Source organism: Ambystoma mexicanum, chromosome 2q (assembly GCF_040938575.1).
Source record: "Ambystoma mexicanum isolate Mex_15411 chromosome 2q, UKY_AmexF1_1, whole genome shotgun sequence".
Lineage (NCBI taxonomy): Eukaryota > Metazoa > Chordata > Amphibia > Caudata > Ambystomatidae > Ambystoma > Ambystoma mexicanum.
The window spans coordinates 1,417,444,743-1,417,466,376 of record NC_090924.1 but is presented as its reverse complement, the minus strand read 5'-3'; positions in this window follow the sequence as shown (position 1 = coordinate 1,417,466,376).

Sequence of the window (21,634 nt, the reverse complement as noted above, 5' to 3'; positions counted from 1 at the left end):
GGTAGCAGCCCAGCCCAAACTGCTAGGCCAGGTCAGCTCTGCACGGAAACACAAGCAACTCCAGACATGTTTCGGCCTTGTTGGGCCTCCTCAGTGAGGTGCAGCTTGGTTCCCTATGGCGCAGCGAGCAAGGGACCCACGTCTGGACATACCCTCTCTCACATAGTGAGACAAACTGTGACCACAAAAGTGATGGGTGGAAGGTTTTGAACTAATCTGTACCACTGGCAATGCTCTGGGCAACCTTCCACACCACCGTTTTTTAGCCCGTCTGCGCCATTGCAAAAGGGGTCCAGCCATATGCAAATCAGTCAGGCACTGCCACCAATGGTAGCAGCTCAGCCCGAACTGCTAGGCCAGGTCCCCTCTGCACGGAAACACAAGCAACCTCAGACATATTTCGGCCTTGTTGGGCCTCCTCAGTGAGGTGCAGCTTGGTTCCCTATGGCGCAGCGAGCAAGGGACCCACGTCTGGGCATACCCTCTCTCACATAGTGAGACAAACTGTGACCACAAAAGTGATGGGTGGAAGGTTTTGAACTAATCTGTACCACTGGCAATGCTCTGGGCAACCTTCCACACCACCGTTGTTTAGCCCTTCTGCGCCATTGCAAAAGGGGTCCAGCCATATGCAAATCAGTCAGGTACTGCCACCAATGGTAGCAGCCCAGCCCGAACTGCTAGGCCAGGTCCCCTCTGCACGGAAACACAAGCAACCCCAGACATGTTTTGGCCTTGTTGGGCCTCCTCAGTGAGGTGCAGCTTGGTTCCGTATGGCGCAGCGAGCAAGGGACCCACGTCTGGGCATACCCTCTCTCACATAGTGAGACAAACTGTGACCACAAAAGTGATGGGTGGAAGGTTTTTGAGGTGGGGCCAAGCCTGATTTGCATATGGTCTTTCCCCTTCTGTAATGGCTTGGCAGGCGAAGAACGGTGGTCTGGAGGGTTGCCCAAAGCAATGCCAGTGGTTAAGATTCATTCTAAACCTTCCAGCCATCACCTCTTTGTTTTTGCTCTTGTCCACTAGTCAGCAAGTCTTGCTTCAGTTTGCTCTGGTGTCTCATGTGCCCTGGAGGATGTTGCTGTTGTCCTCATCTCGGCAAGTCTTGCTTCAGTTTGCTCTGGTGTCTCATGTGCCCTGGAGGATGTTGCTTTTGTCCTCTTGTCGGCAAGTCTTGCTTCAGTTTGCTCTGGTGTCTCATGTGCCCTGAGGGATGTTGCTCTGGTCCTCATGTCAGCAAGTCTTGCTTCAGTTTGCTCTGGTGTCTCATGTGCCCTGGAGGATGTTGCTCTTGTCCTCTGGTCGGCAAGTCTTGCTTCAGTTTGCTCTGGTGTCTCATGTGCCCTGAAGGATGTTGCTCTGGTCCTCATGTCAGCAAGTCTTGCTTCAGTTTTCTCTGGTGTCTCATGTGTTCTGGAGGATATTGCTCTTGTCCTCTGGTCGGCAAGTCTTACTTCAGTTTGCTCGGGCATCCCATTTACCCTGGAGAAAGTATCTCTTGTCCTCTGGTCGGCAAGTCGAGCTGCTGTTTGTGTTTCAGAAGCTCTTGATATTGATTTTCGCTTTGCATCAGATGGAGCTTTTCCAAGTGATGTTCGTTTTTTGGGCGGAATGTTTCAGTCACTCAATGGCTTCAGCACATTTGCAAATGTGTCAATGAAAGATTGAATGATTGTTCTCTCTTGTCGTGAATGAACTTAAGTAAACTGTAACCTAGCCATTTCCCATATTTGGAGTGGTGTGTTAAAAAAGAATGTAACTTTTTAAAATTCCCATTAAAAATGCTTTAATAAACATTTTCAAACTGTATACAGTAGTAATACATTTCGAAGGAATAACCAACACATTGAACATTTTGCATCCAAATGTTGCCTCCTTCTAGTACCTGCTGCGGTGGAATCGGGGTGAGCATCAATAAATGAAGGTGTCTACAGAGTGAATTTTTTGCATCCAAACATAGACTACAATCTTGCCCTCGACAAATGAGGAATCAATGCAAAATGTAGTAGCATTGGGTTCAACGGTGTGGATTTGTATAGCCCGACAAAGATACATACACACATCCCAAAATGTTTTAGCATTTAAGATTTTTGCATCCAAATATAGACTACGACATTGACCCAGACAAAAGAGGAATCCATGCAAAATTTGGTAGACGTGGGTTCAATGGTGTGGATTTGTATAGCCGGACAAACATACATACACACATACATACATTCAGCTTTATATGTTAGATAGTTAATTGAGGTTTGTTAAAGGTTACTGTTAGTGTTATTTTGTGTCAAGTGTGTTACATTTTAGATTTGCATGCATGTAGCAACATACATTTTGCGAATATAATATGAGAGCACATTGTGCAACTTAGCACAATGAGATTTAAAGCACAATAGCTTTATATAAAGTGGAAAAAGGCTCTTAAATGGGGAGCCCATTATGAGGGGATGCACTAGTTTTGAACACACGTACATAAAAATGAACATGGCGTAGGGAGAAAGTTTTGGTTGGCAGAAAAACAGCTGCACCCACATGGGAAGCTCAGGGAATGCATCTCTTCAGCCCTAAAAGCTCTTCACTGGCTCCCGGTGGCTGCAAGGATCAAATTCAAGATCCTCTGCATCATTCACAAGGCTTTCTTGGGTGTGGGATCTCGCTAAATCCGTTCTCTCCCTGAATACTGCCCTGCTAGAGTCCTTCTGTTCTCTAGGTCCAACTCTCTGCAGATCAGATGTTTCTCAACACAAGAGTGTGGTTGATCTCTTTCTACACCGGAGCCTTCCTCTGGAACAGCCTCCCTGCCCCTCTCATACTTGAGGTAAATCTCTTTAAGTTCCGGAAGCTTCTCAAGACCTTCTTGTTCTCCTACTCTTTCCCTCTCCCCCTCACTTGCTAATCTGCCCAGCCGCTAAACTGGTTGCCTGTGTCCCCCATGAGTCTTACTGAGGCCAGGGCCTCCTTCAACCTACTGAGTCTGGTCCACCCCCGCACTAGTTGATCCCTACCCCATGTTCCCTGGGCACTTGCCCTCCTGGGCTCCCCTTAGCACTTACCCAGCTCCTGGGGCCACCTCCTCCTGCACTTCTTGTTACTGCACTTGCACGATCCGAATATCACAAGGCCTAGTAGGACAGTTATTGTTGTTTTACCCTGGCTTCAGGCTCCAGACACATTTTTATCCGCAAATTTGGAGCACACGTCATGCCATGCACCCGATACCGATTGGTTTACTGCACTTGTATAGCACACTATACCTCTGAGTAGTCTCTAGGCACTGGTGACAAAACTAGCGGTGGATTACAAAAGGTGGGCTTTCAAAGGTTTCCTGTAGCTGGGCAAGGACAATACTGAGTGGACCTCGCTAGGGAGCATGTTCCATGTTTTAGGAACCTGAAAAAGAAACGTCTTCCCCTTTCGCGGCTAGATTGGCACGGGAGGTGGTGTGAAGTATCAAGTAGGCCGTTGGTTCTGTGCCCCAGCCATACATATCCAATGTGTTATGCACATATGTGGGCTTTTTTGCTTCCCCAACATAGCATGGCCCATTGGGGATGCTCGCTGAGGAACTGCATGTTTGTATGTGCGTTCGGAAGCGCTATTGGCCTCCTCGCACATACAAACAGAGCGGCCCACTCCGTCATCATCGTGCTGGCTCATGCGTGCATGTGAACGAACCAGGAAGTGCTCTTTGATTCCTGTTCATGCTACGCTGAAGCAGGAACACTGGGAGGGAATATCAGGACCGTGGCAGAAGGTATGTTAATTTAAATATGTGTGTGTGAATATGCTTGACTGGTGTGTAATGACTGAATGAGGGTATGATGATGGGTGAGCGTGTGAATGAGCGACTGCATGCTGCGTGTGATGATTGTGTGAATGTGTGTGCACAATACTGGGACATGGAGCTTATTTTGACAGGAGGGGAGTTGTGAATCAGCCAAAATCAGCTCCACGTGCGTGGCACTGGGGAAGGCCAGGGGGCAAGCGTGGTCTTTTATTTTTCTGCCCATCAATGATAGATGCCTAGTAAAAAAAAACATGCCTACTCCTTGGGCCCCCCCAGCACCTTACACACACACATTAACACATTGTGTGTGTGCGAGGCACTGGGGGGCCCAGAGGGCAGGCATACCATTTATTACTGGGCATCTATGATATCGCAAGCATGTTAAGTTTTATTTTGTAGCTAGACTAGCATTTTAATGCAGTCAGTCCAGCCATATCTTACTGTGGCATGCCTTTTTGTATTGGGCATCTTTGATAAAGCAAGCATGGTAATTGTTACTATGTGGCTAGACTGGCATTTTGATTCAGCCAGTCTAGCCATTCCTTATTATGGTATGACATTTGTATTGGGCATCTTTGATAAAGCAAGCATGATAAGTGGCATTGTGTAGCTAGACTGGCATTTTAGTGCAGCTAGTCTAGCCATTTCTTACTGTGGCATGATATTTTGTGTTATGTATCTTTGATAAAGCAAGCATGCTAAGTGTTATTATGTGGCTAGACTGGCATTGTGGTGCAGCCAGTCTATGAATGTCTTGCTGTGGAATGATATTTTGTATTGAGCATCTTTGATAAAGCAACCATGATAAGCTTGGCTAGCCTGACATTTTGGTGCGCCCAGTCTAGCCATTTATTACTATTGCATTACATTTTGTATTTGGTATCTTTGATAAGGCAAGCATGATCAGTTTTATTATATAGCTAGAATGGCATTTTAATGCAGCCAGTATGCACATATGTTCATACTGTGGCATTGTGTTTTTAATGGTAAAGCCAACTGGCGTATGTTCTTATGTCGAGATGCTGCCATATTTTGGCATAACAAGCATGAACATGATGTCTTATTACAGGCATTATGCGTAAAGTAAACATGCAAATGTCTTAAATGGGAAGACTAACATTAAATCAAAGAATAGGCGTCCCCGACCACATGAACCCAGGGGAGAACCAAAACAATATGTACCAAGAGGGGAGAGGGGTTCACATGCATGCAACCGGAGAACAAATCGCCGGGATAAACTGCAACAAGCACAGGAGTCAAGTGGGGGGATAGATCAGGTCAAGGAAAGAAAAATTCATCAATCTTTAATAGACACATATTCAATTATATCATACATAGTGCTGAAATTACAATAAAAACAGCATAAAAACATACCATCAATACTCCACATTTCCTATTAAAGTGCATATTAACATGATAGTATTCCTAGCATATTGGAATAAATACACTGAGAAAATTATAATGGTAGTTTGAAATAACTAGAAAAAACAAAAACAAAAAGAAAAAAATTTCAAAAAGAAAAACCAAAAAGAAAAAGAAAAACCAAAAAGAAGAGGACACTCGTCCAGGCAAGACTGAACACTCAGCATCTCCTGCGAGGTGAAAAAAGTTGACCCCTACTCAATCCAATAAATTGTTATGGAAAACAGACAAGTATAGTCGCGTCATGGCTTACTAAAACAGAAGCAATACTTGTCTCCAATCTGACCATGATAGTCTATTAAATGGGAAGACTGGCATATATTGATGCAGCTAGCATGGAAATATATGGGTACAGCAAGCATGAAAATATATATTGCGGGCAATAGCAACCTGAAAATGTGTTGGCGAAATGCTCCTCCGCACCGTTGGTGACTTACATCTATTGAAATTGTTTATATGTTACTGTACAAAACCAACGGCAAACTGTATGGCATATTACCCCTTGTCTGTATTTTTTAAGCCATTATTTGTAAAAATGGTCTGGGTGTGAAGCCCCCCAAAACCTTTTTATTGGTTCGGGCCACCTCGCTACGCTCCATCACACTGGTACATTTGGGAGAAATATTTACGCCCCTCCAATTAAAAAATTCACCAGCCGCCACTGGGGTGTACAGCCAGAAACTGAAAACTGTGAACAATTCAACGGGGTAAATTTAAATTCCTGCTACCATTGCTAAAGAACCAAGGGAGCAGTTTCCCCCTTTCCCCTGTGCTCAGCACCTGTGGGTGATATTTCATCTGTTAACCAGACTGCCCTTGACTATCATTTGAAACTGAGCTATGAGTGATATCTCTTCTGTTGAACTGACTATTTTTGACTGGCTATTAGTTAAAACTGAGCCGGAAGTGATATCTCTTCTGCTAAATACCCCCTCGAACTACACATTATTTGAAGCCGTGCTGGTATGGATGTCTGCATGAATTAAAGGGTTGCAGTCTCTTGCTGACCGCAGGGGCGTTTTTGCAACTGTCGAACATGAATTCACGTTTCAGGATGTATATTAACTTGATGCAAAACTTGTATTGCATTAAACCTACTCTGAAGATGCTTAATGACACTATTTTTAAACAGATTGTTAAAATATAGTTATACTTCAACCAACTTGGCCTGTTCACCCTCATTTGATGTGCCACCTCCCGCCCCCCAACATGTTATATTTTTGCCTCCCTACCCCCACCCCATACTGATTTCTAGCGATGCCACTTGATCCCTAAAGCGCTTCACGCAGAGAAGTGAGGTGGTTGTCAACTTAGTCTGTCACAGGTGTGCCCGAGAGCGTGTTTACCCCCAATATTTGTCTCTTCCTCGCTGTGTTTACTTATTATTTTATTAATAAATCAGGTTTTGCAATGATTTTATAATGTTGGGGCGTGCTTACGTTGTGCGAGTGTTGTCTAAAAATGGCCCTGGCTGTCTATCCCCCTAACTGTCAAACTATAGGAATTCGCTGTCACATACGAGACAGCCTTAGCGCCAAGAAGCCGCGCGTAAATGGCTGAGCTTTACAAATGGCGAGAACATAACATAACAGAACCTTCGGGGAGAGATGGCAGAGGCCTTCTTTCCCTAGTACTGACCCCCTGAGTACGGACACTTGCCTAATGTGTGCATTCAATGTGTATCGCTCGCAGGAGGGTTATTTCTGGGAGTCTGTCTCGTGGACCAGGGGAGCGGGTAGGGTCCGGGCCATCGCCCAAGCCGGAAGCCATGTCCTTCTGTTCGGTGCCAGGCCGGACAGAGGAGGGAAGCCTGGCATTGAGATATGGGAGCAGGGAGGGGCAGTTTTTCCATGGCATATGGTGGGGGCGTTTTCCATGTTTATTAGGGACACCTGCTTTCCAGCTTAGGGGCTCTTATCAGTCCTGACAGGAAGCAGCTCCTCGGCCTTGCAGAGCCATGGAGGAAACCTTCGTTTACTCTGGACACTTCAGAAAGCCTTTGGCTGTGTCTCGGGTTTCCCATCGTGCGTCTGTTTTTGCTGCTGTCGCCAATGTGCAGCACGAGTCTCGAAGCAGTTGGCAGCCCTGTGATCTTAGACAAACCCAGGGCTGGCATTAGGACCAGAATCAGCTGTGATAGATTGACACTTCAGTAGCTGTAACATGCTACTGTGGATTGAGTGAGTGTGTGCACGGATGAGTCCCTACCAGAAGGGCGCCAGTGGTCGAATTGAGTGGGAACGGTTGGGAGCGGTGTTCCACTACTTTTTTGGTACGCTGCTATCACTGAAGCGCGTTGTTGGATAAGAAGTCCAGACTGGCTATAGGTGATCCCAGGATGTATGCCGCTTGGCAGATATATGTAAGTGCTGAGGATCACAGTAGGCGCAGAGGCGTAGCCAGGATTGTATAACAACTGCGGATGAAGCTAATGTAGTTGGGCCCACCGCAGTGACATTGACATGTGTAAAGGCCCCCACAGTGCTGCTGAGTGGGCATTTACAGATTTTGTGTGGGCCTTGCCCACTCAGGCCCTACCCTGTCTACGCTTGTGAGTAGGCGGAGGGTGCTGATTTGACAAACAGCACATCAGCTCTGTCCCACCTGCACACGATGCTCGTTTGCAGCATCCAAGCAACCCTGGCAGCTTCTAGTGGTTCTCCAACACTTCCCCAAACCTTGAGACAGCAATCGAGGACTGAGGTATCCTTGATTTCTGGGACATCACTGTGGGGCTGCAAGGCTTTTTCCTAGGAGTAGTTCCCCGGGGCAGCGCTCGCTCGCCCCTCAAACATTCTCACTATTGCTCTCCGTGTTCATCGCCATCCTAATTCTCGTGGGTAGCCCAGAAGGGTACATTCTGGGCCTACTCCTCTTAACAAGTCATCTTTGGGTCGCACTCACCCATCATGTGTCTTTTGTACTAACCCATTGCTGATGGAAATCAGATCTTCGCCTTCCCCTGCTTCACCCCGGCCGTCTGCGAGTGCATCCGTCTCTCTGCCATCAGAGATTAGATGTTACTGCATTGTCTGATGCTAAGCACATCAAAAACTGAAGTCATCTTTCTCCTGGCTGCCAATACCAACGTCACTCTCCCAACCCCACGCAATTTATCAACCTGTCATCTAAGGCTCACAATCTTGGTGCCACGTTTTTATCACCCTGAACTGTGGGGTACATTGAAAGGCCCCAAACTGAAGTCCTTTGCACATGAAAAGCAGGATTTTTCAACAATGACACAAAAATGACTTTGCATGTTAAAATGTACCACTTATAACAGAAAAATGGCAGGAAAACAAATGGTGCGTGTTGACAAAAAGTAATGTAAATGATGTTTCACATGCAAAATACCAGCAGACATTTGAAAGAAAATGCCACTTTGTTTTCATGAAAAGTGTATCTAGGCCAGAGGCAAACCCTTTTGCTGGCTGTTAACACAGGTCACAATTAACTTCAACGCTGGAAGGCTGGCATCCTAGTGTCTACAACTGCAATAAAATGTGTCTTGCTCTGGAAGGTGTGGCAAGCCAAGTATTCTTTAGACTGGCTGTCTCTGCAGATCCATTTTTGCCTGGCTGATGCATGGCCACAATGTAGACAGTAAGTGTGAAGAGGAGAGCTGTGAAGACAATTCAACTAAGGGAGCCTGAAACTCCAACTTCAAACAGGTAACCCACTAGAGACTGATAAAGAAATAACTCTGATTACAGGCGAGACCATATGGCCTGAAGGAAGGAGACATGGCATTTGTCCCACATGAAGATGCACTATTCATTTAAAAGGACTATTATCATTTAGGCCTTTTCCCCAGCAACCATAAGGTGTTTGTGTACCATTTCTTAGATAATTTCCAGGCGATTTTGGAGATATAAAATTTGTGCACCTATGACTTAGGGAACTGTAATGGCCAGTTAAACTGGATTTCTGGCTGATCTGAAAATTTTAAATGTAAGACAGCAGAAGAAAATTGCCACATGGTCTTGCAAAAGGGTGCAGAACTGGCTGTCATCTCATTTAATTCCCCATGAATAACATAAAAGGAAAATATATGTTATGCAGTTGCTAGTCAAATTATGAAGTTCTGCCACATAACTATGCTTTTGCAAAACTTTGCCATGAGAACAAAAGGTGTGTGTAAATTAACCTGCCATATGTCTGCTCCAGACTCTTAAACAAATCCGTAGAGAGGGGCTGGAGTGGGGAGGAAAGAGAAGGGTACCTGTCCAGTCCTAGATGCAAGACCTCTGGCAGGGTACTCCCCCAAGATTGTAAAATTGGTGGTGTCATTGCTGCTATATAAGGGGACCGCACTTGGGGGGAAGGGACAGAGCTGCTGAAATGTACCATCAAAAGAGTGCTGTTGCAACTTACAATCTGACAGCTGCAAGGAAACACCAGAGGAGATTTCCGAGAGTGCATCTGGGTGGAGCTGTCTATTTCTAGGAAGGCCTAAGAGCTGAATGGGATCTTTGGTGGAGAATGGAGGCGATCCTTAAGAGTGGAGTGAACATACCCCTGCCCTATCTTTCAAAGTGTTCTGAAACACAGTTGGCTTTCCTGAACTTTAAACAGAGGTTTTCTATGTAAGTAGAACTGAGCCCTGGGAAACCAAAAGGTGGGGTAATCTGCTTGCCTTAAATCCTTTCCCTTTATAGTGGGCGAGCGGGAGGGGCAAAACTGTGTAGATCCTTAGCCTACTTAACTATAAAGATTAATTTAATTAATTCCACATTTGGTGGAACACTACGGGGTAAATTCTGTTAAAATTCTAAATTAGCAAAGCTCACTTCCCAGTGTGTGCTGAAAAACTTTAGCCTATAATTTAATTGGGTAATCCTTTTTGTACTGTAGACCCCGACTTCTTTAAGGAAGAGCAGTGTCTTTGTTCTCAAATCAGTCCCATCCTTTTATCCAACTTCCCCTAACACAGACCTTTAAGTGGGAGAGGCAGACTCTGAAAATCCTAAATTTCCCAAATCATCCAACTTTTCTGTCTGACTTACCCACCACAGATCAAAGTACGGGGGGTCTGAAAAACAAACTGCTAAATCACCCTGTGTTTATTTGAAACCAAAGGTGTGGGTGAAATCATAATTGCCATATGTATTTGTGCCAATATTGAAACCCTACTGCTAGCTATTTTTTAAGCCCCTAGGAAAATCAAAATCGCACAGCACTACATTTATAATATTTTTGGTTATTGATCAGTTTCATTATTTCTTGAAGTGACATTTGTAGAAAGTAAAGAATTGTGATTTGTGTTATTTTCAACTCACTTCTGTGATTTATTTATGTTGAGAAAGGTTTATTGTGTTGTGCCAATGATAAAGTGGTTGACATTTCAGTGCGAGTTTCGTAACATTTAATCAAAATAAACCTCAGTATATTTCCTATACACTTGCCTGGTTCTTGGCCCATTGGTTACTCAGAGGGAGGGAACCAAGGGGTGCAATGTGTCTGAAGAAGGGTTGGATAAACATGTTATGCGCAACATGTATAACTACAAGATGCATGCCTGTTTCAAAGAATGACTAGAAGCATGAGACGCTATCACATAGGCTCATCAAGCGTGTGTCTAAGTCTTCAAAGTAGTACAACCCTTTCAGTAGAGTCTCAGGTTCTCACCTGTCACTTATGTAATGACACATGTTGGATGTAAGGATCATGTTGCCTTCTGGAAACTACAGTTCTGTAATTATAAACTTTACGGGAATGCACAATTAAATGTGCTGACAAGTCCAGGACTTTTCCGAGCACAATTTGAGAGCTTTGCTTTGATATATGTTCAGTTAGATAGAGTGTACATTTTGCACTCTGTTATTGCCCACTTTGCAAATCATTTTCTAAATGGCACTCCAGTGGCAGACATAGGGTAATGCACCTTTACAGAAGAGCATCATTGGATTTAATGCCCTACACAAGGTGGTGATTGGGGAAGAGTAGGAGCATGTACCAAGAACAGGGACAAAACTACACAATTATATTGGTAACATTAAGAGCATGAGGCTGATATGTACATGTTTATAAAGTACACAGCATAGTCCTGAAGGTATAATACAGGACATTTGGATCGGGAAGTTAGTTTGGATTGGGGAAGGGAGTATAGGGGGAACCTTCCATTACTCGCTGGTGGAGTTTGATCCTGGTTTTGAAGAGTTCCACTGAAGAGGAGGCCTTGATGGCCCGAGGGAGAACATTGCAGTGGAGTTGGGCACGCAGTGTGGAGGAGTAAAAGCAGGAATAGGCATGAGGGGGAGGAGCCTGATAGGTTGTGACGAGTTCAGCAGCAGAGACTTTGAGAAGGAAAGTATAAAGTGAAATGCATACAGTGTGGTAGTGGTGGGGGAGCGCAAGACCATAGATGGATTCATAAAACCAGAATTAAAAGAGAGAGTGATTTTGCGCGGGAAGCCATCCATCATGGTGATGATAGGCAGAGGAGGGGGGACATCTGGGTAGTTTGAGGGTTGAGGACTTTGTTGTGGGCAGCCAAAGAGTAGAGGGGTAGGCCGAGAAGTAGGCTTGCTCAGTAGTCCATTTAGTTAGCTCAAGCCTAGAGATAAGGGTTTTAGTTGATTGTTGTGAGGCGTGTGGACAGATGTTTCTAATGTTTAGGAGGGTGAGTCTGGGTGCCACGCCGATGACCATAATACAATGGTAGAGTTCCAGGTCACTGTCAAAGTGATGCCCCCAAGTTGCAAGCTATGCCTGAGGGGGTGAGAAAAATGGGATGAGTGGGGAGTGATGGCAGTTGAGAGAGTGGGGTTACTATTGGAGACAGGGAGAAAGATGACAGCAATTAGGCAGCTGGTTTTCTTTCAGAGACTGCCATTTTGAAGGAGGTGAGGAAGAATACAGAAGTATCATCAGCAAAGAGGTGCGAGTTAAAACCAAAGAGGGCATGGAGTTTGCCAAAGGAGGAGGTGTGGACCTAAGGCTGGTCCCTGACACACACTCACTGTCAGGGGAGTCAGAGAGGATGCGCTGGAGTCCCATCAGATGGAGAAGGAGCTCTCAGAGGGATAAGGTAGACATCCCGCTGAGTACAGTGACCTGGAATCCACGGAAAGAACGAGCAGGGAGAGAGAGGGAGGGTTGACCCACAGTGTCAAAGGCAGTGGAAAGGTCTAGAAGCATGAGAATGGAGGAGGGATGAGAGTGGTGTGCAGTGGTAAGAAGAGTGGTAACATGGATAAGCACTGTCTGAGTGGAGTGTTTGGACCAGAATACATATTGGAAAGTGTCAGCAAGTGAGCGTACCTTGAGATATTTGACTATGCGGTTGAAGATAACACTTTCGAGGATTTTAAAGTGGTAGGGAAGATGCAAGAAAGGTATGTGGAATGAGGAGTTGTTGGGGTCAGCCGTTGGTTTAATGAGGAGAGCTATGTCTGTGGCTGTTTTGTAGCAGGCCTGGAAGAGACCAGTTACAAGAGATAGGCTGGATGAGGCAGAGGTGACGGGCAATGTTATGTAGTGATTTGTGGTTATTTTAGTGGTGAAGTATCAGAGAAAGGTATCATCAGAGAGAGAGAGGATAGAATGTAGCTTGGTGGGGGATCATGTCTTGGAAGGTCATGAATAGTTTGTGAGTGTGCGAGAGGAGGCAGGAAACAAGCTTAATATGGTAGCAGGGTGTGGCTGTGTGGAGAGCTGCAAGGGTCACTACAGAGCACTTGTAGGCATTGAGAAAAGTGGAGGGTTGGTCTTTGGGCCAGCGACATAAGCAGCAATGCATTGTTGTCCTCAGCATCTGGATGGTGGTGGGGGAGATCCATGGTTTAAGATGTGGGTGGGAATGGGTGAAGGCGCCAGCATTGTAGTGATCATTAAAAATCACCCTCTCCCCCAACTCCACCATCACCATCAACCTTGTCTACCGTCCACCTGGTCCAGTACTGGAGTTCCACGAGAACCTCCTACATCGCTTAACAGAAAACCTCAAACTCACCTCCAAAAGCATCCTTCTAGGTGACCTTAACCTAGGGTACAACGACAAAAAGGATAAGTCTGCCAAATCTCTCTCATTAGCCCTAAAAGAACTAAGCTTTGACCAAAAGATAACTTCACCCACACATAACAAAGGCCGCATCCTTGATTGGGTAGCAGACCACAACTGCTACATTGACATTAGCTCCATCACCCCCACTCCTTGGTCAGACCACCACATCATCCACTTCCTCATCCCCGCCGCATCTAAGACCAAAAAGCGTAACTCCATCCCCCAGCCCTGGCAAGAAGCACCAAAAATCCTACCAAAGATAAGATCATACCACACCTCAACTCCCTCACTACAGACCTTAAATCCTCCGACCGTCAGTGTTAGAAGATGTCTATAAGAGCACCATAAGCTCTGCCATAGACACTATTGCCCCATTACAGAACAAAAAAGCTAAAACAGTGAAACACTCAAACACCTGGTTCTCCTCTGAACTTAAAGAACTCCGCTCTCAGAAAAGAAAAGCACTGAACACCTAGTAGAAACTGCCCTCCCCAGCTACCCTATCCTCCTACAAAAAAATCACCTCTCAATACAAAAAGGCCATAATCATAGCCAAGTCAGCTTCCTACAATGAAAGAATTGCTAATGCAAGCTCCGAATCCAAAGAACTCTTTGCCATTTTCAAAGAACTCACCACACCAGCCATCAGATCACAAGATATTGTTAAAGAACAAACCTGGTGTAACTCCATACAATCTGCCCTACTGAACAAAATCAAACTCCTACAAGTTAAAATCGAGGAGCACCACAGAAACCTATCACAGCACCACGAACCCACTACCACCTCCGACCACCTGCACACATCCAGACCAGTGCCACCCCCCGCCAAATGCTCCCATAACCCCTTTCAAATTCAGGGAAGTAACAGAACAGGAAGTCATTGAGATAATGAACAAGATTAAACCATCCAACTGCAAAGGAGACCCTTGTCCAGCCAGCCTCATTAAAGATTGCACTGAAACACTCGCCCCCTTTCTCAAATCCTTCATTAATGCCTCCTTCAATGCCAACACAGTTCCAGACCGTCTAAAAGAAGCCTGGGTATGCCCCCTTCTAAAGAAACCTACTCTTGACCCAGAAGTTGCCATTAACTATAGGCCCATCACCACCGTGCCTTTCTTGCTCAAGATTCTGGTTGCCTACACGCAAATCCAGGACTATCTTCAAACCAATCATATCCTAGGTAAAAGACAGTCAGGATTCCAACCATGTCATGGGACAGAATCAGCCCTACTCGACTTAAAAATACAACTTGGGGACATCATGGACAAAGGCAAACCGGCACTCCTTCTCCTACTGGATCTGTCCACTGCCTTTGACCTTGTCAACCACGATATCCTAGGCATGCACATAAAAAATGAGGCGCACTTCTCCCCAGAAGCTATCGCCTGGGCGGCTTTGTTTCTAAATGGTAGACTCATGAAGGTCTTTTCAGACACTGCCTCCGCAACCCCTACCATCATCCACTGCGACGTCCCTCAGGGCTCCTGCACCACCCCTACACTCTACAACATATTTACCCTTCCACTCTTCAATGACCTCGACAGTCGCAACATAGCGTACACCAACTACGCGGACGACACGCAGGTACTACTCCCACTAACTGGGACTAACTGAAGAAGATGTGACAGCCCTAACCAAAATCTACACAGCCATCCAAACTTGGATGGCTGCCAACGGCCTCTGCTTAAACGGGGATAAAACTGAGATCCTCATAGTAGGGACCAGCGAAACTCTCAACAAACTCCCCCCACAATACAAATCCTTTAACATTGATAACACCATCATCACAGTCTCCAAGACTGTCAAAACCCTAGGTGTTCACCTAGATGCCTTACTATCCATGTCCCGCCAAGTCAACCCCATAGCCTCCTCCTCAGCGCTCACCACCAAGGTGATCAACGCAGTCAAACATTTTCTCTCCACCAAAAACTACCTATCCATTGCCAGAGCCACAATAGGTACCAAACTGGACAACTGTAATGCCATTTTTCTAGGCACCTCTGTCAACAACCTAAAAAAACTTGTCAGCGCTGACCATTCCCAAAAGGGAACACATCTCTCAAGCTAGGAAAGATGCCCACTGGCTACCGGTAACGGAACGCATACTCTTTAAAGCCATGGCCATCACACATAAATGCCTTACATCAGATGCCCCACCCTATCTCTAGGACAGAATCACCCTTAACAGCTCTAATAGACCCACCCGAGCACACCGCGCCAACCAGATCTATGTTCCCACGTTCAAAAGAACGAGAGCTGGAGGGTCTAGCTTCCAACACCTCGCACCCAAAAACTGGAATGCCCTGCCAACCTCACTAAGGAATGAAAAATCATACACCTCCTTTGGCAAAAACCTAAAAACCTTTCTAATCCGCTGATGTTTTTTAACCATCAAGTACAGTTACGCTTGCATTGTAACCATAGCAAAGCATAACCGTTTGGACCCTCTCGTCGCTTACCGACTGTAAGTACTGCTTACTTGCTGATTGTATTACTGCTACCGACTGTTACATCCTACCTATGTTAAATCCAAGCCTTCTGTACCACCTATCTATCGCATACCACCTGTCATTGCTCTACTGCTACCCACTGTTACATCCTACCTATGTTAAACTCAAGCCTTCTGTAACAGCGCCACGATGCCCCAGGGCAGCTCTGTGCGCTTTATAAATGCAAATAAATAAAATAAATAAATAAATCATTGAATTGGGTAGACAGTGCAGAGTTGGATTCGGGAAAGGTGAGTTCAATAGAGTGAGCAAGTGGAGGAGAGAGAGAATGGAACGAGTTGTTGACTTGGTCGAGGTAGAGCACCATTGAGTTGCACTTGAATTTACCTTTGCTGATACATGGAATGGGATTGTGACAGACGAATAGGGATGTTGATGTGAATGGGAAAGTGGTCAGCAGGGTAGGAGTCAATTTCTGGAACAGAGGAGACCGGAGTGAAAAATAGGACTATGAGATCAATAGTTACCTTGGGTGTGGGTTGCAAGGCTATGTAGGTTGGCTAGTGAGTTGTTAGTGTGGAAGCTGGTGGCTTTTCATTCTAGTTTTGTTGACGTACATGAGCCTTGTATGGTGTTGAACGGCAACCATCATTGTGATAATGACATAGGAACCGCACGGATCGAATAGTAACGGAAAGCTCCTCCAAAGGAAGAGGTTTATGTCACATGGACAAGCCAAGCGGGATGACACCCGGCATGGATGGTCCTGCATGGTCCTGCAATGCCATGCCCCAAGATGTACCATTGGGAAGTTCATTGTTAATGTAACAGGCATAAGGTATTACACTGACTTTACTGTAGTTCATTGAGTAAAACTGTACACAAACCTAAGGTTTCTGTGCTTGTGGGCCAATATTTGGGACAAGGATACTTTGCTGGTTTCGTGACCCATTTCTGCACAGCTGTATGGAAATAAACATTGTCTCTGCCTTTCCTGACGGTCTCCTTATTGGATTACTTGGTGATGAGCTACGGGTTTCTATTTTAGTAGAGTCAAGTCAAGTTGGAGCTTTCGGGTTTTAGTCATTATGGAGGGTGGAGGTCACCCAATATGATGGCAGCCACATCAGCTCGGAGCATTCTGAATAAGAGGTCAAGATCAGAGAAGAAGAGGTTGAGGGTGCGGGCGGGAGGTGAGTAGGCTATATGGGAGAGAGGAGTTGGACCAGGACTTGCTCAAAGGTGGATGGAGTGAAGTCCATGAGGAGAAAGGGGGCTGATGGTATGTTCTTTTTGCTCGTGAAGCAAAGTCAATGATTATGATGGGTTATTTATAGCACAGTTAATAGCCAGAGGTTTCTAAGCGCGGACCCGGGGAGCGAACCTGTGTTGCTCCACGTCGTCTTGCTTCCAATGCACCCACTCTAATGTGTGTGGGTGCCAGTGTGACAGTGTTAAAGGAGGGAATCCAGGTTTAAGTGATAGCCATTACCGAAAGTATATGGTGATGGCAATAAAAATGATTTCTGAGAAAGGTGTTTTTGTAGAGGAGTTAGGCATGGAAGAGATGCAGGATGAGGACAATAGGGGGAGAATAGTTTGATGAAATAGTTGCTGGGGTAGATATTAAGGGCTGTTGCCGCGAAAATAGATGGGACACACCAACTCGCTGTCCAAACAGGCAGAGCCTTCCACACACACCCTCCTGTAGCAGACAGATATCCGCCCTCCATTCGATGTCCTAACACTGACGCCATTCGAGTGGGCGTAGCTGCAATCGTCACGAGTCTATTTCCCAGAGTGATTGCCATGACAACATTCATTCAGTGTCCTTTCCAGATCAGAAGTGTGTGGTTATGCTCTGTACTCCCACATCGGCAAGACGTTGTCGCTCGCAACGGCTGTTCCAAGTAAGTCTAGCATTCGTTCACAGACACGGGCGCTGCTTAGTTATCTCTTGCACGTTTTGTTTTCTGGTGTCGGCCACCATCCCGCTACCTTGCAATTTCCGAATGTGTACCCGGAGTTGAGCATGGCCCAGGTCTCAGCTGACCCTGGGTCTTCTCTGGCTAAATGGACATACAGCATGCAGCATGCCCACACATAGGCTATGGCACTAATCTTTGATGGCTATGCACACCGTGCGTACTATGCTCGTGACTCCTACTCTGACTTCTATGGAGAGGCCTTATTCAGATATCTATTGAACACCATAAGAGATACCCTGACACATAATGGGTCACTTTTTTATCTCTTGCAGTTCGAATATATTTCGGCCCAGTACTAAACCACTGCGTGGGATATCATCTACCAATCAACACCATGATCAAACACATGGCCTTAGGGAGTCATTCCCTTTAAGGTAAGAACCCTGTGCACACTCATCCGGTACAGTTGTATGTTTGCGTCCCTATCCATCTAACTAGGGTATTCATGTTCTTTTGTTCCTCCATAGGCAGATAGGATTCTTCTCTATCATCATTCATTTGATTGGGCATACAAGCAACAGTGCCCTCACCTTTCAAGAGAGGAATCCACATAAGAACTTACCGCAGCAATTAGTCACTGACGGTAAGCTATGCGACAATAGTATCAAATATACTGTCAGCTTGTTCTAGCTTCTACTTAAGAAGCATCCAATGAGATTCTTGAATAATTTTTTTACTGAAACTCTTGAGATCACACCATGGTCTAATCCACAATCCGCTGTCATTATTTTTTTCGGACTCATACCCTTTGGACACGGCTAACACATCATCCCCACATCCTGATGAAGGCCAATTCCACATAATCTCTAACAAATAGCCTTCTCTGGCCGAAACACTATAGTGTCAAATTTGGGTTTGCTTTTTTTTTTTAAAAATGGTGTTTTGTCACAAGAATGGTTCTGTTTAATAAATAACCCAGCAGACCCAATCCCAACACACAATAATCTCGATTGTTGGGAATTTATTATAATTGTAAAAGAATATTGATTACTTGCTTAACTTTTGAATTTTCAGCAAGAACACTGTCATTGTTATTGTAATTGATTTTCAGTTTAACCCTATTCCTTGCTTTTGGTTTAAATTGAGCACCAAAGTGATAAATAACTGGTTTTTGTTAATATTTATATTTGGTTTAAGTTCTTCTTTCATGCACTGTGCTTTATTTTTATTATTTGAAGAACTCTACATTCAATTTTTGTATGTGTTAATTATGTTATTGATTATATATGTTCCTCCATGTTGGATTTTACCATATGCACCACCTTTATGATAAAAAGTTTGATTTTCAATTTCAACAATCCTTTATGTTTTCTTTGAAGGAGTGTCTTAATATACATAATTGCATGTAACATTTATAACCCGTGTGGTTATTTGGTTTTGGACCGGGTGAATGATTCTAATTCATTTTAGATTTCACATTGGCCAACCCTTGATGTACCAGTACCCTTGTTTTGTTGAGAATACAAGTTTCTTTGGCCCCCTACTGGTATGTCACCCCTGGGGCAGACCACTGCGGCTATATATTGGCCCTCTTCTTTGTATACATAATAAACAACCCAGGGTCAAAGACTTTGTTGACCTAACACTAAAAATTGTATTGTATCTGTGTGTAGGAGCATATCAAAGGACCTTATGTGTGATCTCTCACCCTGATTGTTTTGAATTACTTAATGAGGTCGATTAAGGGCAGCGGGTAGGTCACATGAGGTTAGAGTGGGTGGGGTGCGAGAAAGTGGAGTGACCTGATTTTGGAGAAGAGTGAAGAAGGGAGAAGGAGAGGATGAGAAGGAGAGGGAAGGTGGAAGGAGGTCTTGAGAGTGAAAGAGAGAAAGAAGATTAAGGAGAAGGAAAAGGATTGGTGGATCCAGGTAGGCAAGAAGCGATGTGGAGAATGTTGGTAAACCAAAGGGTCCTAGGCAACCAAACAGTGCAATTTAAATATACTAGGGTCCTAGATAACCAAACACTATAATTTAAAATATTACAATATCTTACAGAACAAACCAGAGCAATTTAAAAATTGCTGGGTCCTGGTTGACAAAACATTGCAATTTAAACAATCATTGGCAATATCAATAGCTAGGGCTTTTGTGTAGGCATGGGAAAGACACTTGCAAGGGATTACTGTAGTGGTATTAACATGCCATTGATGGTAGCAGGTGCAAATTGTTACAAGTACCTCGGCATCTAATAGAAGTGCCCGGAAAATGGCTAATACTTATACACAAGCCAAAACTGTTTAGCTTTTCCTGTTTTTAACACAACGTCAGTAAAGGACATGCATAGTGCTTATAGATTGATTGGCTGAAGGAACACCTGGTTAAGACATTTTTATTACACCAGTAGCAGGTTCACAGTATCAATTAAGTCTTTATTAAAAGAAACATTGTCAGGCACTTCCACTGCAAAGTTGAATGGTGAGGCTTGATTAAAGAGAGCTCAAAGTTCCCCTGAGGAGGTGTTTTGTGCCGGGAGGACCAGAGAGGGGGTCGGAATGGCCAACAGAATTAACATGGCTATGAGCAGTCAATGGGTGGTCAAATAACCAAGGAACACCTACCTGCAAGCTGTTTCCCTCCTCATATGGCAATTATCTCTATCTGTACATTAATGCAATAGTTTTGGCCTATGGATGCTGCAAACTCCACCTAATAGACCAAACTAAACATCAGAGGGTCCTAGGTGAAAGACACAGTGTGATTTACAAGGTGGAGTTGGTACATGCATTGATGGAAGTTCATAACAGTGATTGTGCAGATTTAGGAAAAGTAACTCATCTGGTAGTTCTGCATTGATGGGAAAGTAGATGGAGGGGTATTAAGGCCTAATGAGTGCGCCTAGGAGCTATCAGGCCCTAGCAGGTCCAAGCAGAACCTGCCCATGTCTCTGCAGCCCTTTGATCTGGACCCCAGGCAGTGGAATGCCTCGGGACAGGGATTTACTGCAGGGGCCAATGTGGCAGCGGCCAGATTCCTAGTTGGGATGGGACGAAGGCCTGGTGGAATGCTGGTCCACAAGCAGGGGTCTCCTTCAGCTGAATGGTTTGTTGGTGCTCCCAGAATGCACCTGGCTTCTGGGGTGCGATGACGAGCTTACTGCTTCACAAGGCAATGAAATAGTTGTGTTTAAGAAGTGGGCAGTTTATTATCTAGATTAACAGCAAAAGAGAAAAAATATACTTTTACATGGATCTGAAAGATATCTGCTTTAAGCAAATATATATATATATATATATTGTCTGTGACTTTCTTGGCGATGAATGTGCTGCACTGAAAACGAATGCAGTCCATATTCTGTGACGATATCACTGGGCGCCATCTTGTCGTCGTTGCTTATTGCAGTGCATTGACTGAAATGGCAAATACAGGCAATTGAGAGGTTAAATGGAGTTAGAATAAAATAAGTTGCTAAAATGCCCTGTCCTAATTGCCCCTTTTCCTATTGTTTTCACGTTGTCGATATGAGGTTTTCAGTAAAGGGGCTTTTGTACCTAAGGTTCGATTTCCTGACATGTCGTCACTTTAACAATGGTTTGGTTTCCGGTGAACTCTTGTGTGTGTCACATCTGCTGGCGAGTTGCTCCTGAAAACTAATACAAGCATTTCTCTCCATAGATCTGTAGACCTGTAGAACCATCTCACAGAAAGCTGTGGGCATCTATTGAAGGAAGAGATCACAGCAGGAGTGCCATGTGGCGTCTACAAGAACCCATCTTGGAGACAGTCTCTGACCACAGAGACCTCAGAAGCAGCATTTCAGAGACATTGTCGAAACACAGACAGGATTGAGCCGGTGCTGTGAGACCGCTTCTGGCCACAGAGAGCACAGGCCGATGTCTAGCACATCTCCATAGCAGGCATATGTGGATGACATCAGCGCTCAGTGCTCGTGAGCAGAGTAATTCTGTATCAGGATTGCGGTCACTATTGATTAGCTCAGAGTCGGCTTTGTTGATATTGTTTGCTCGTTTGGCGAGTCTGAG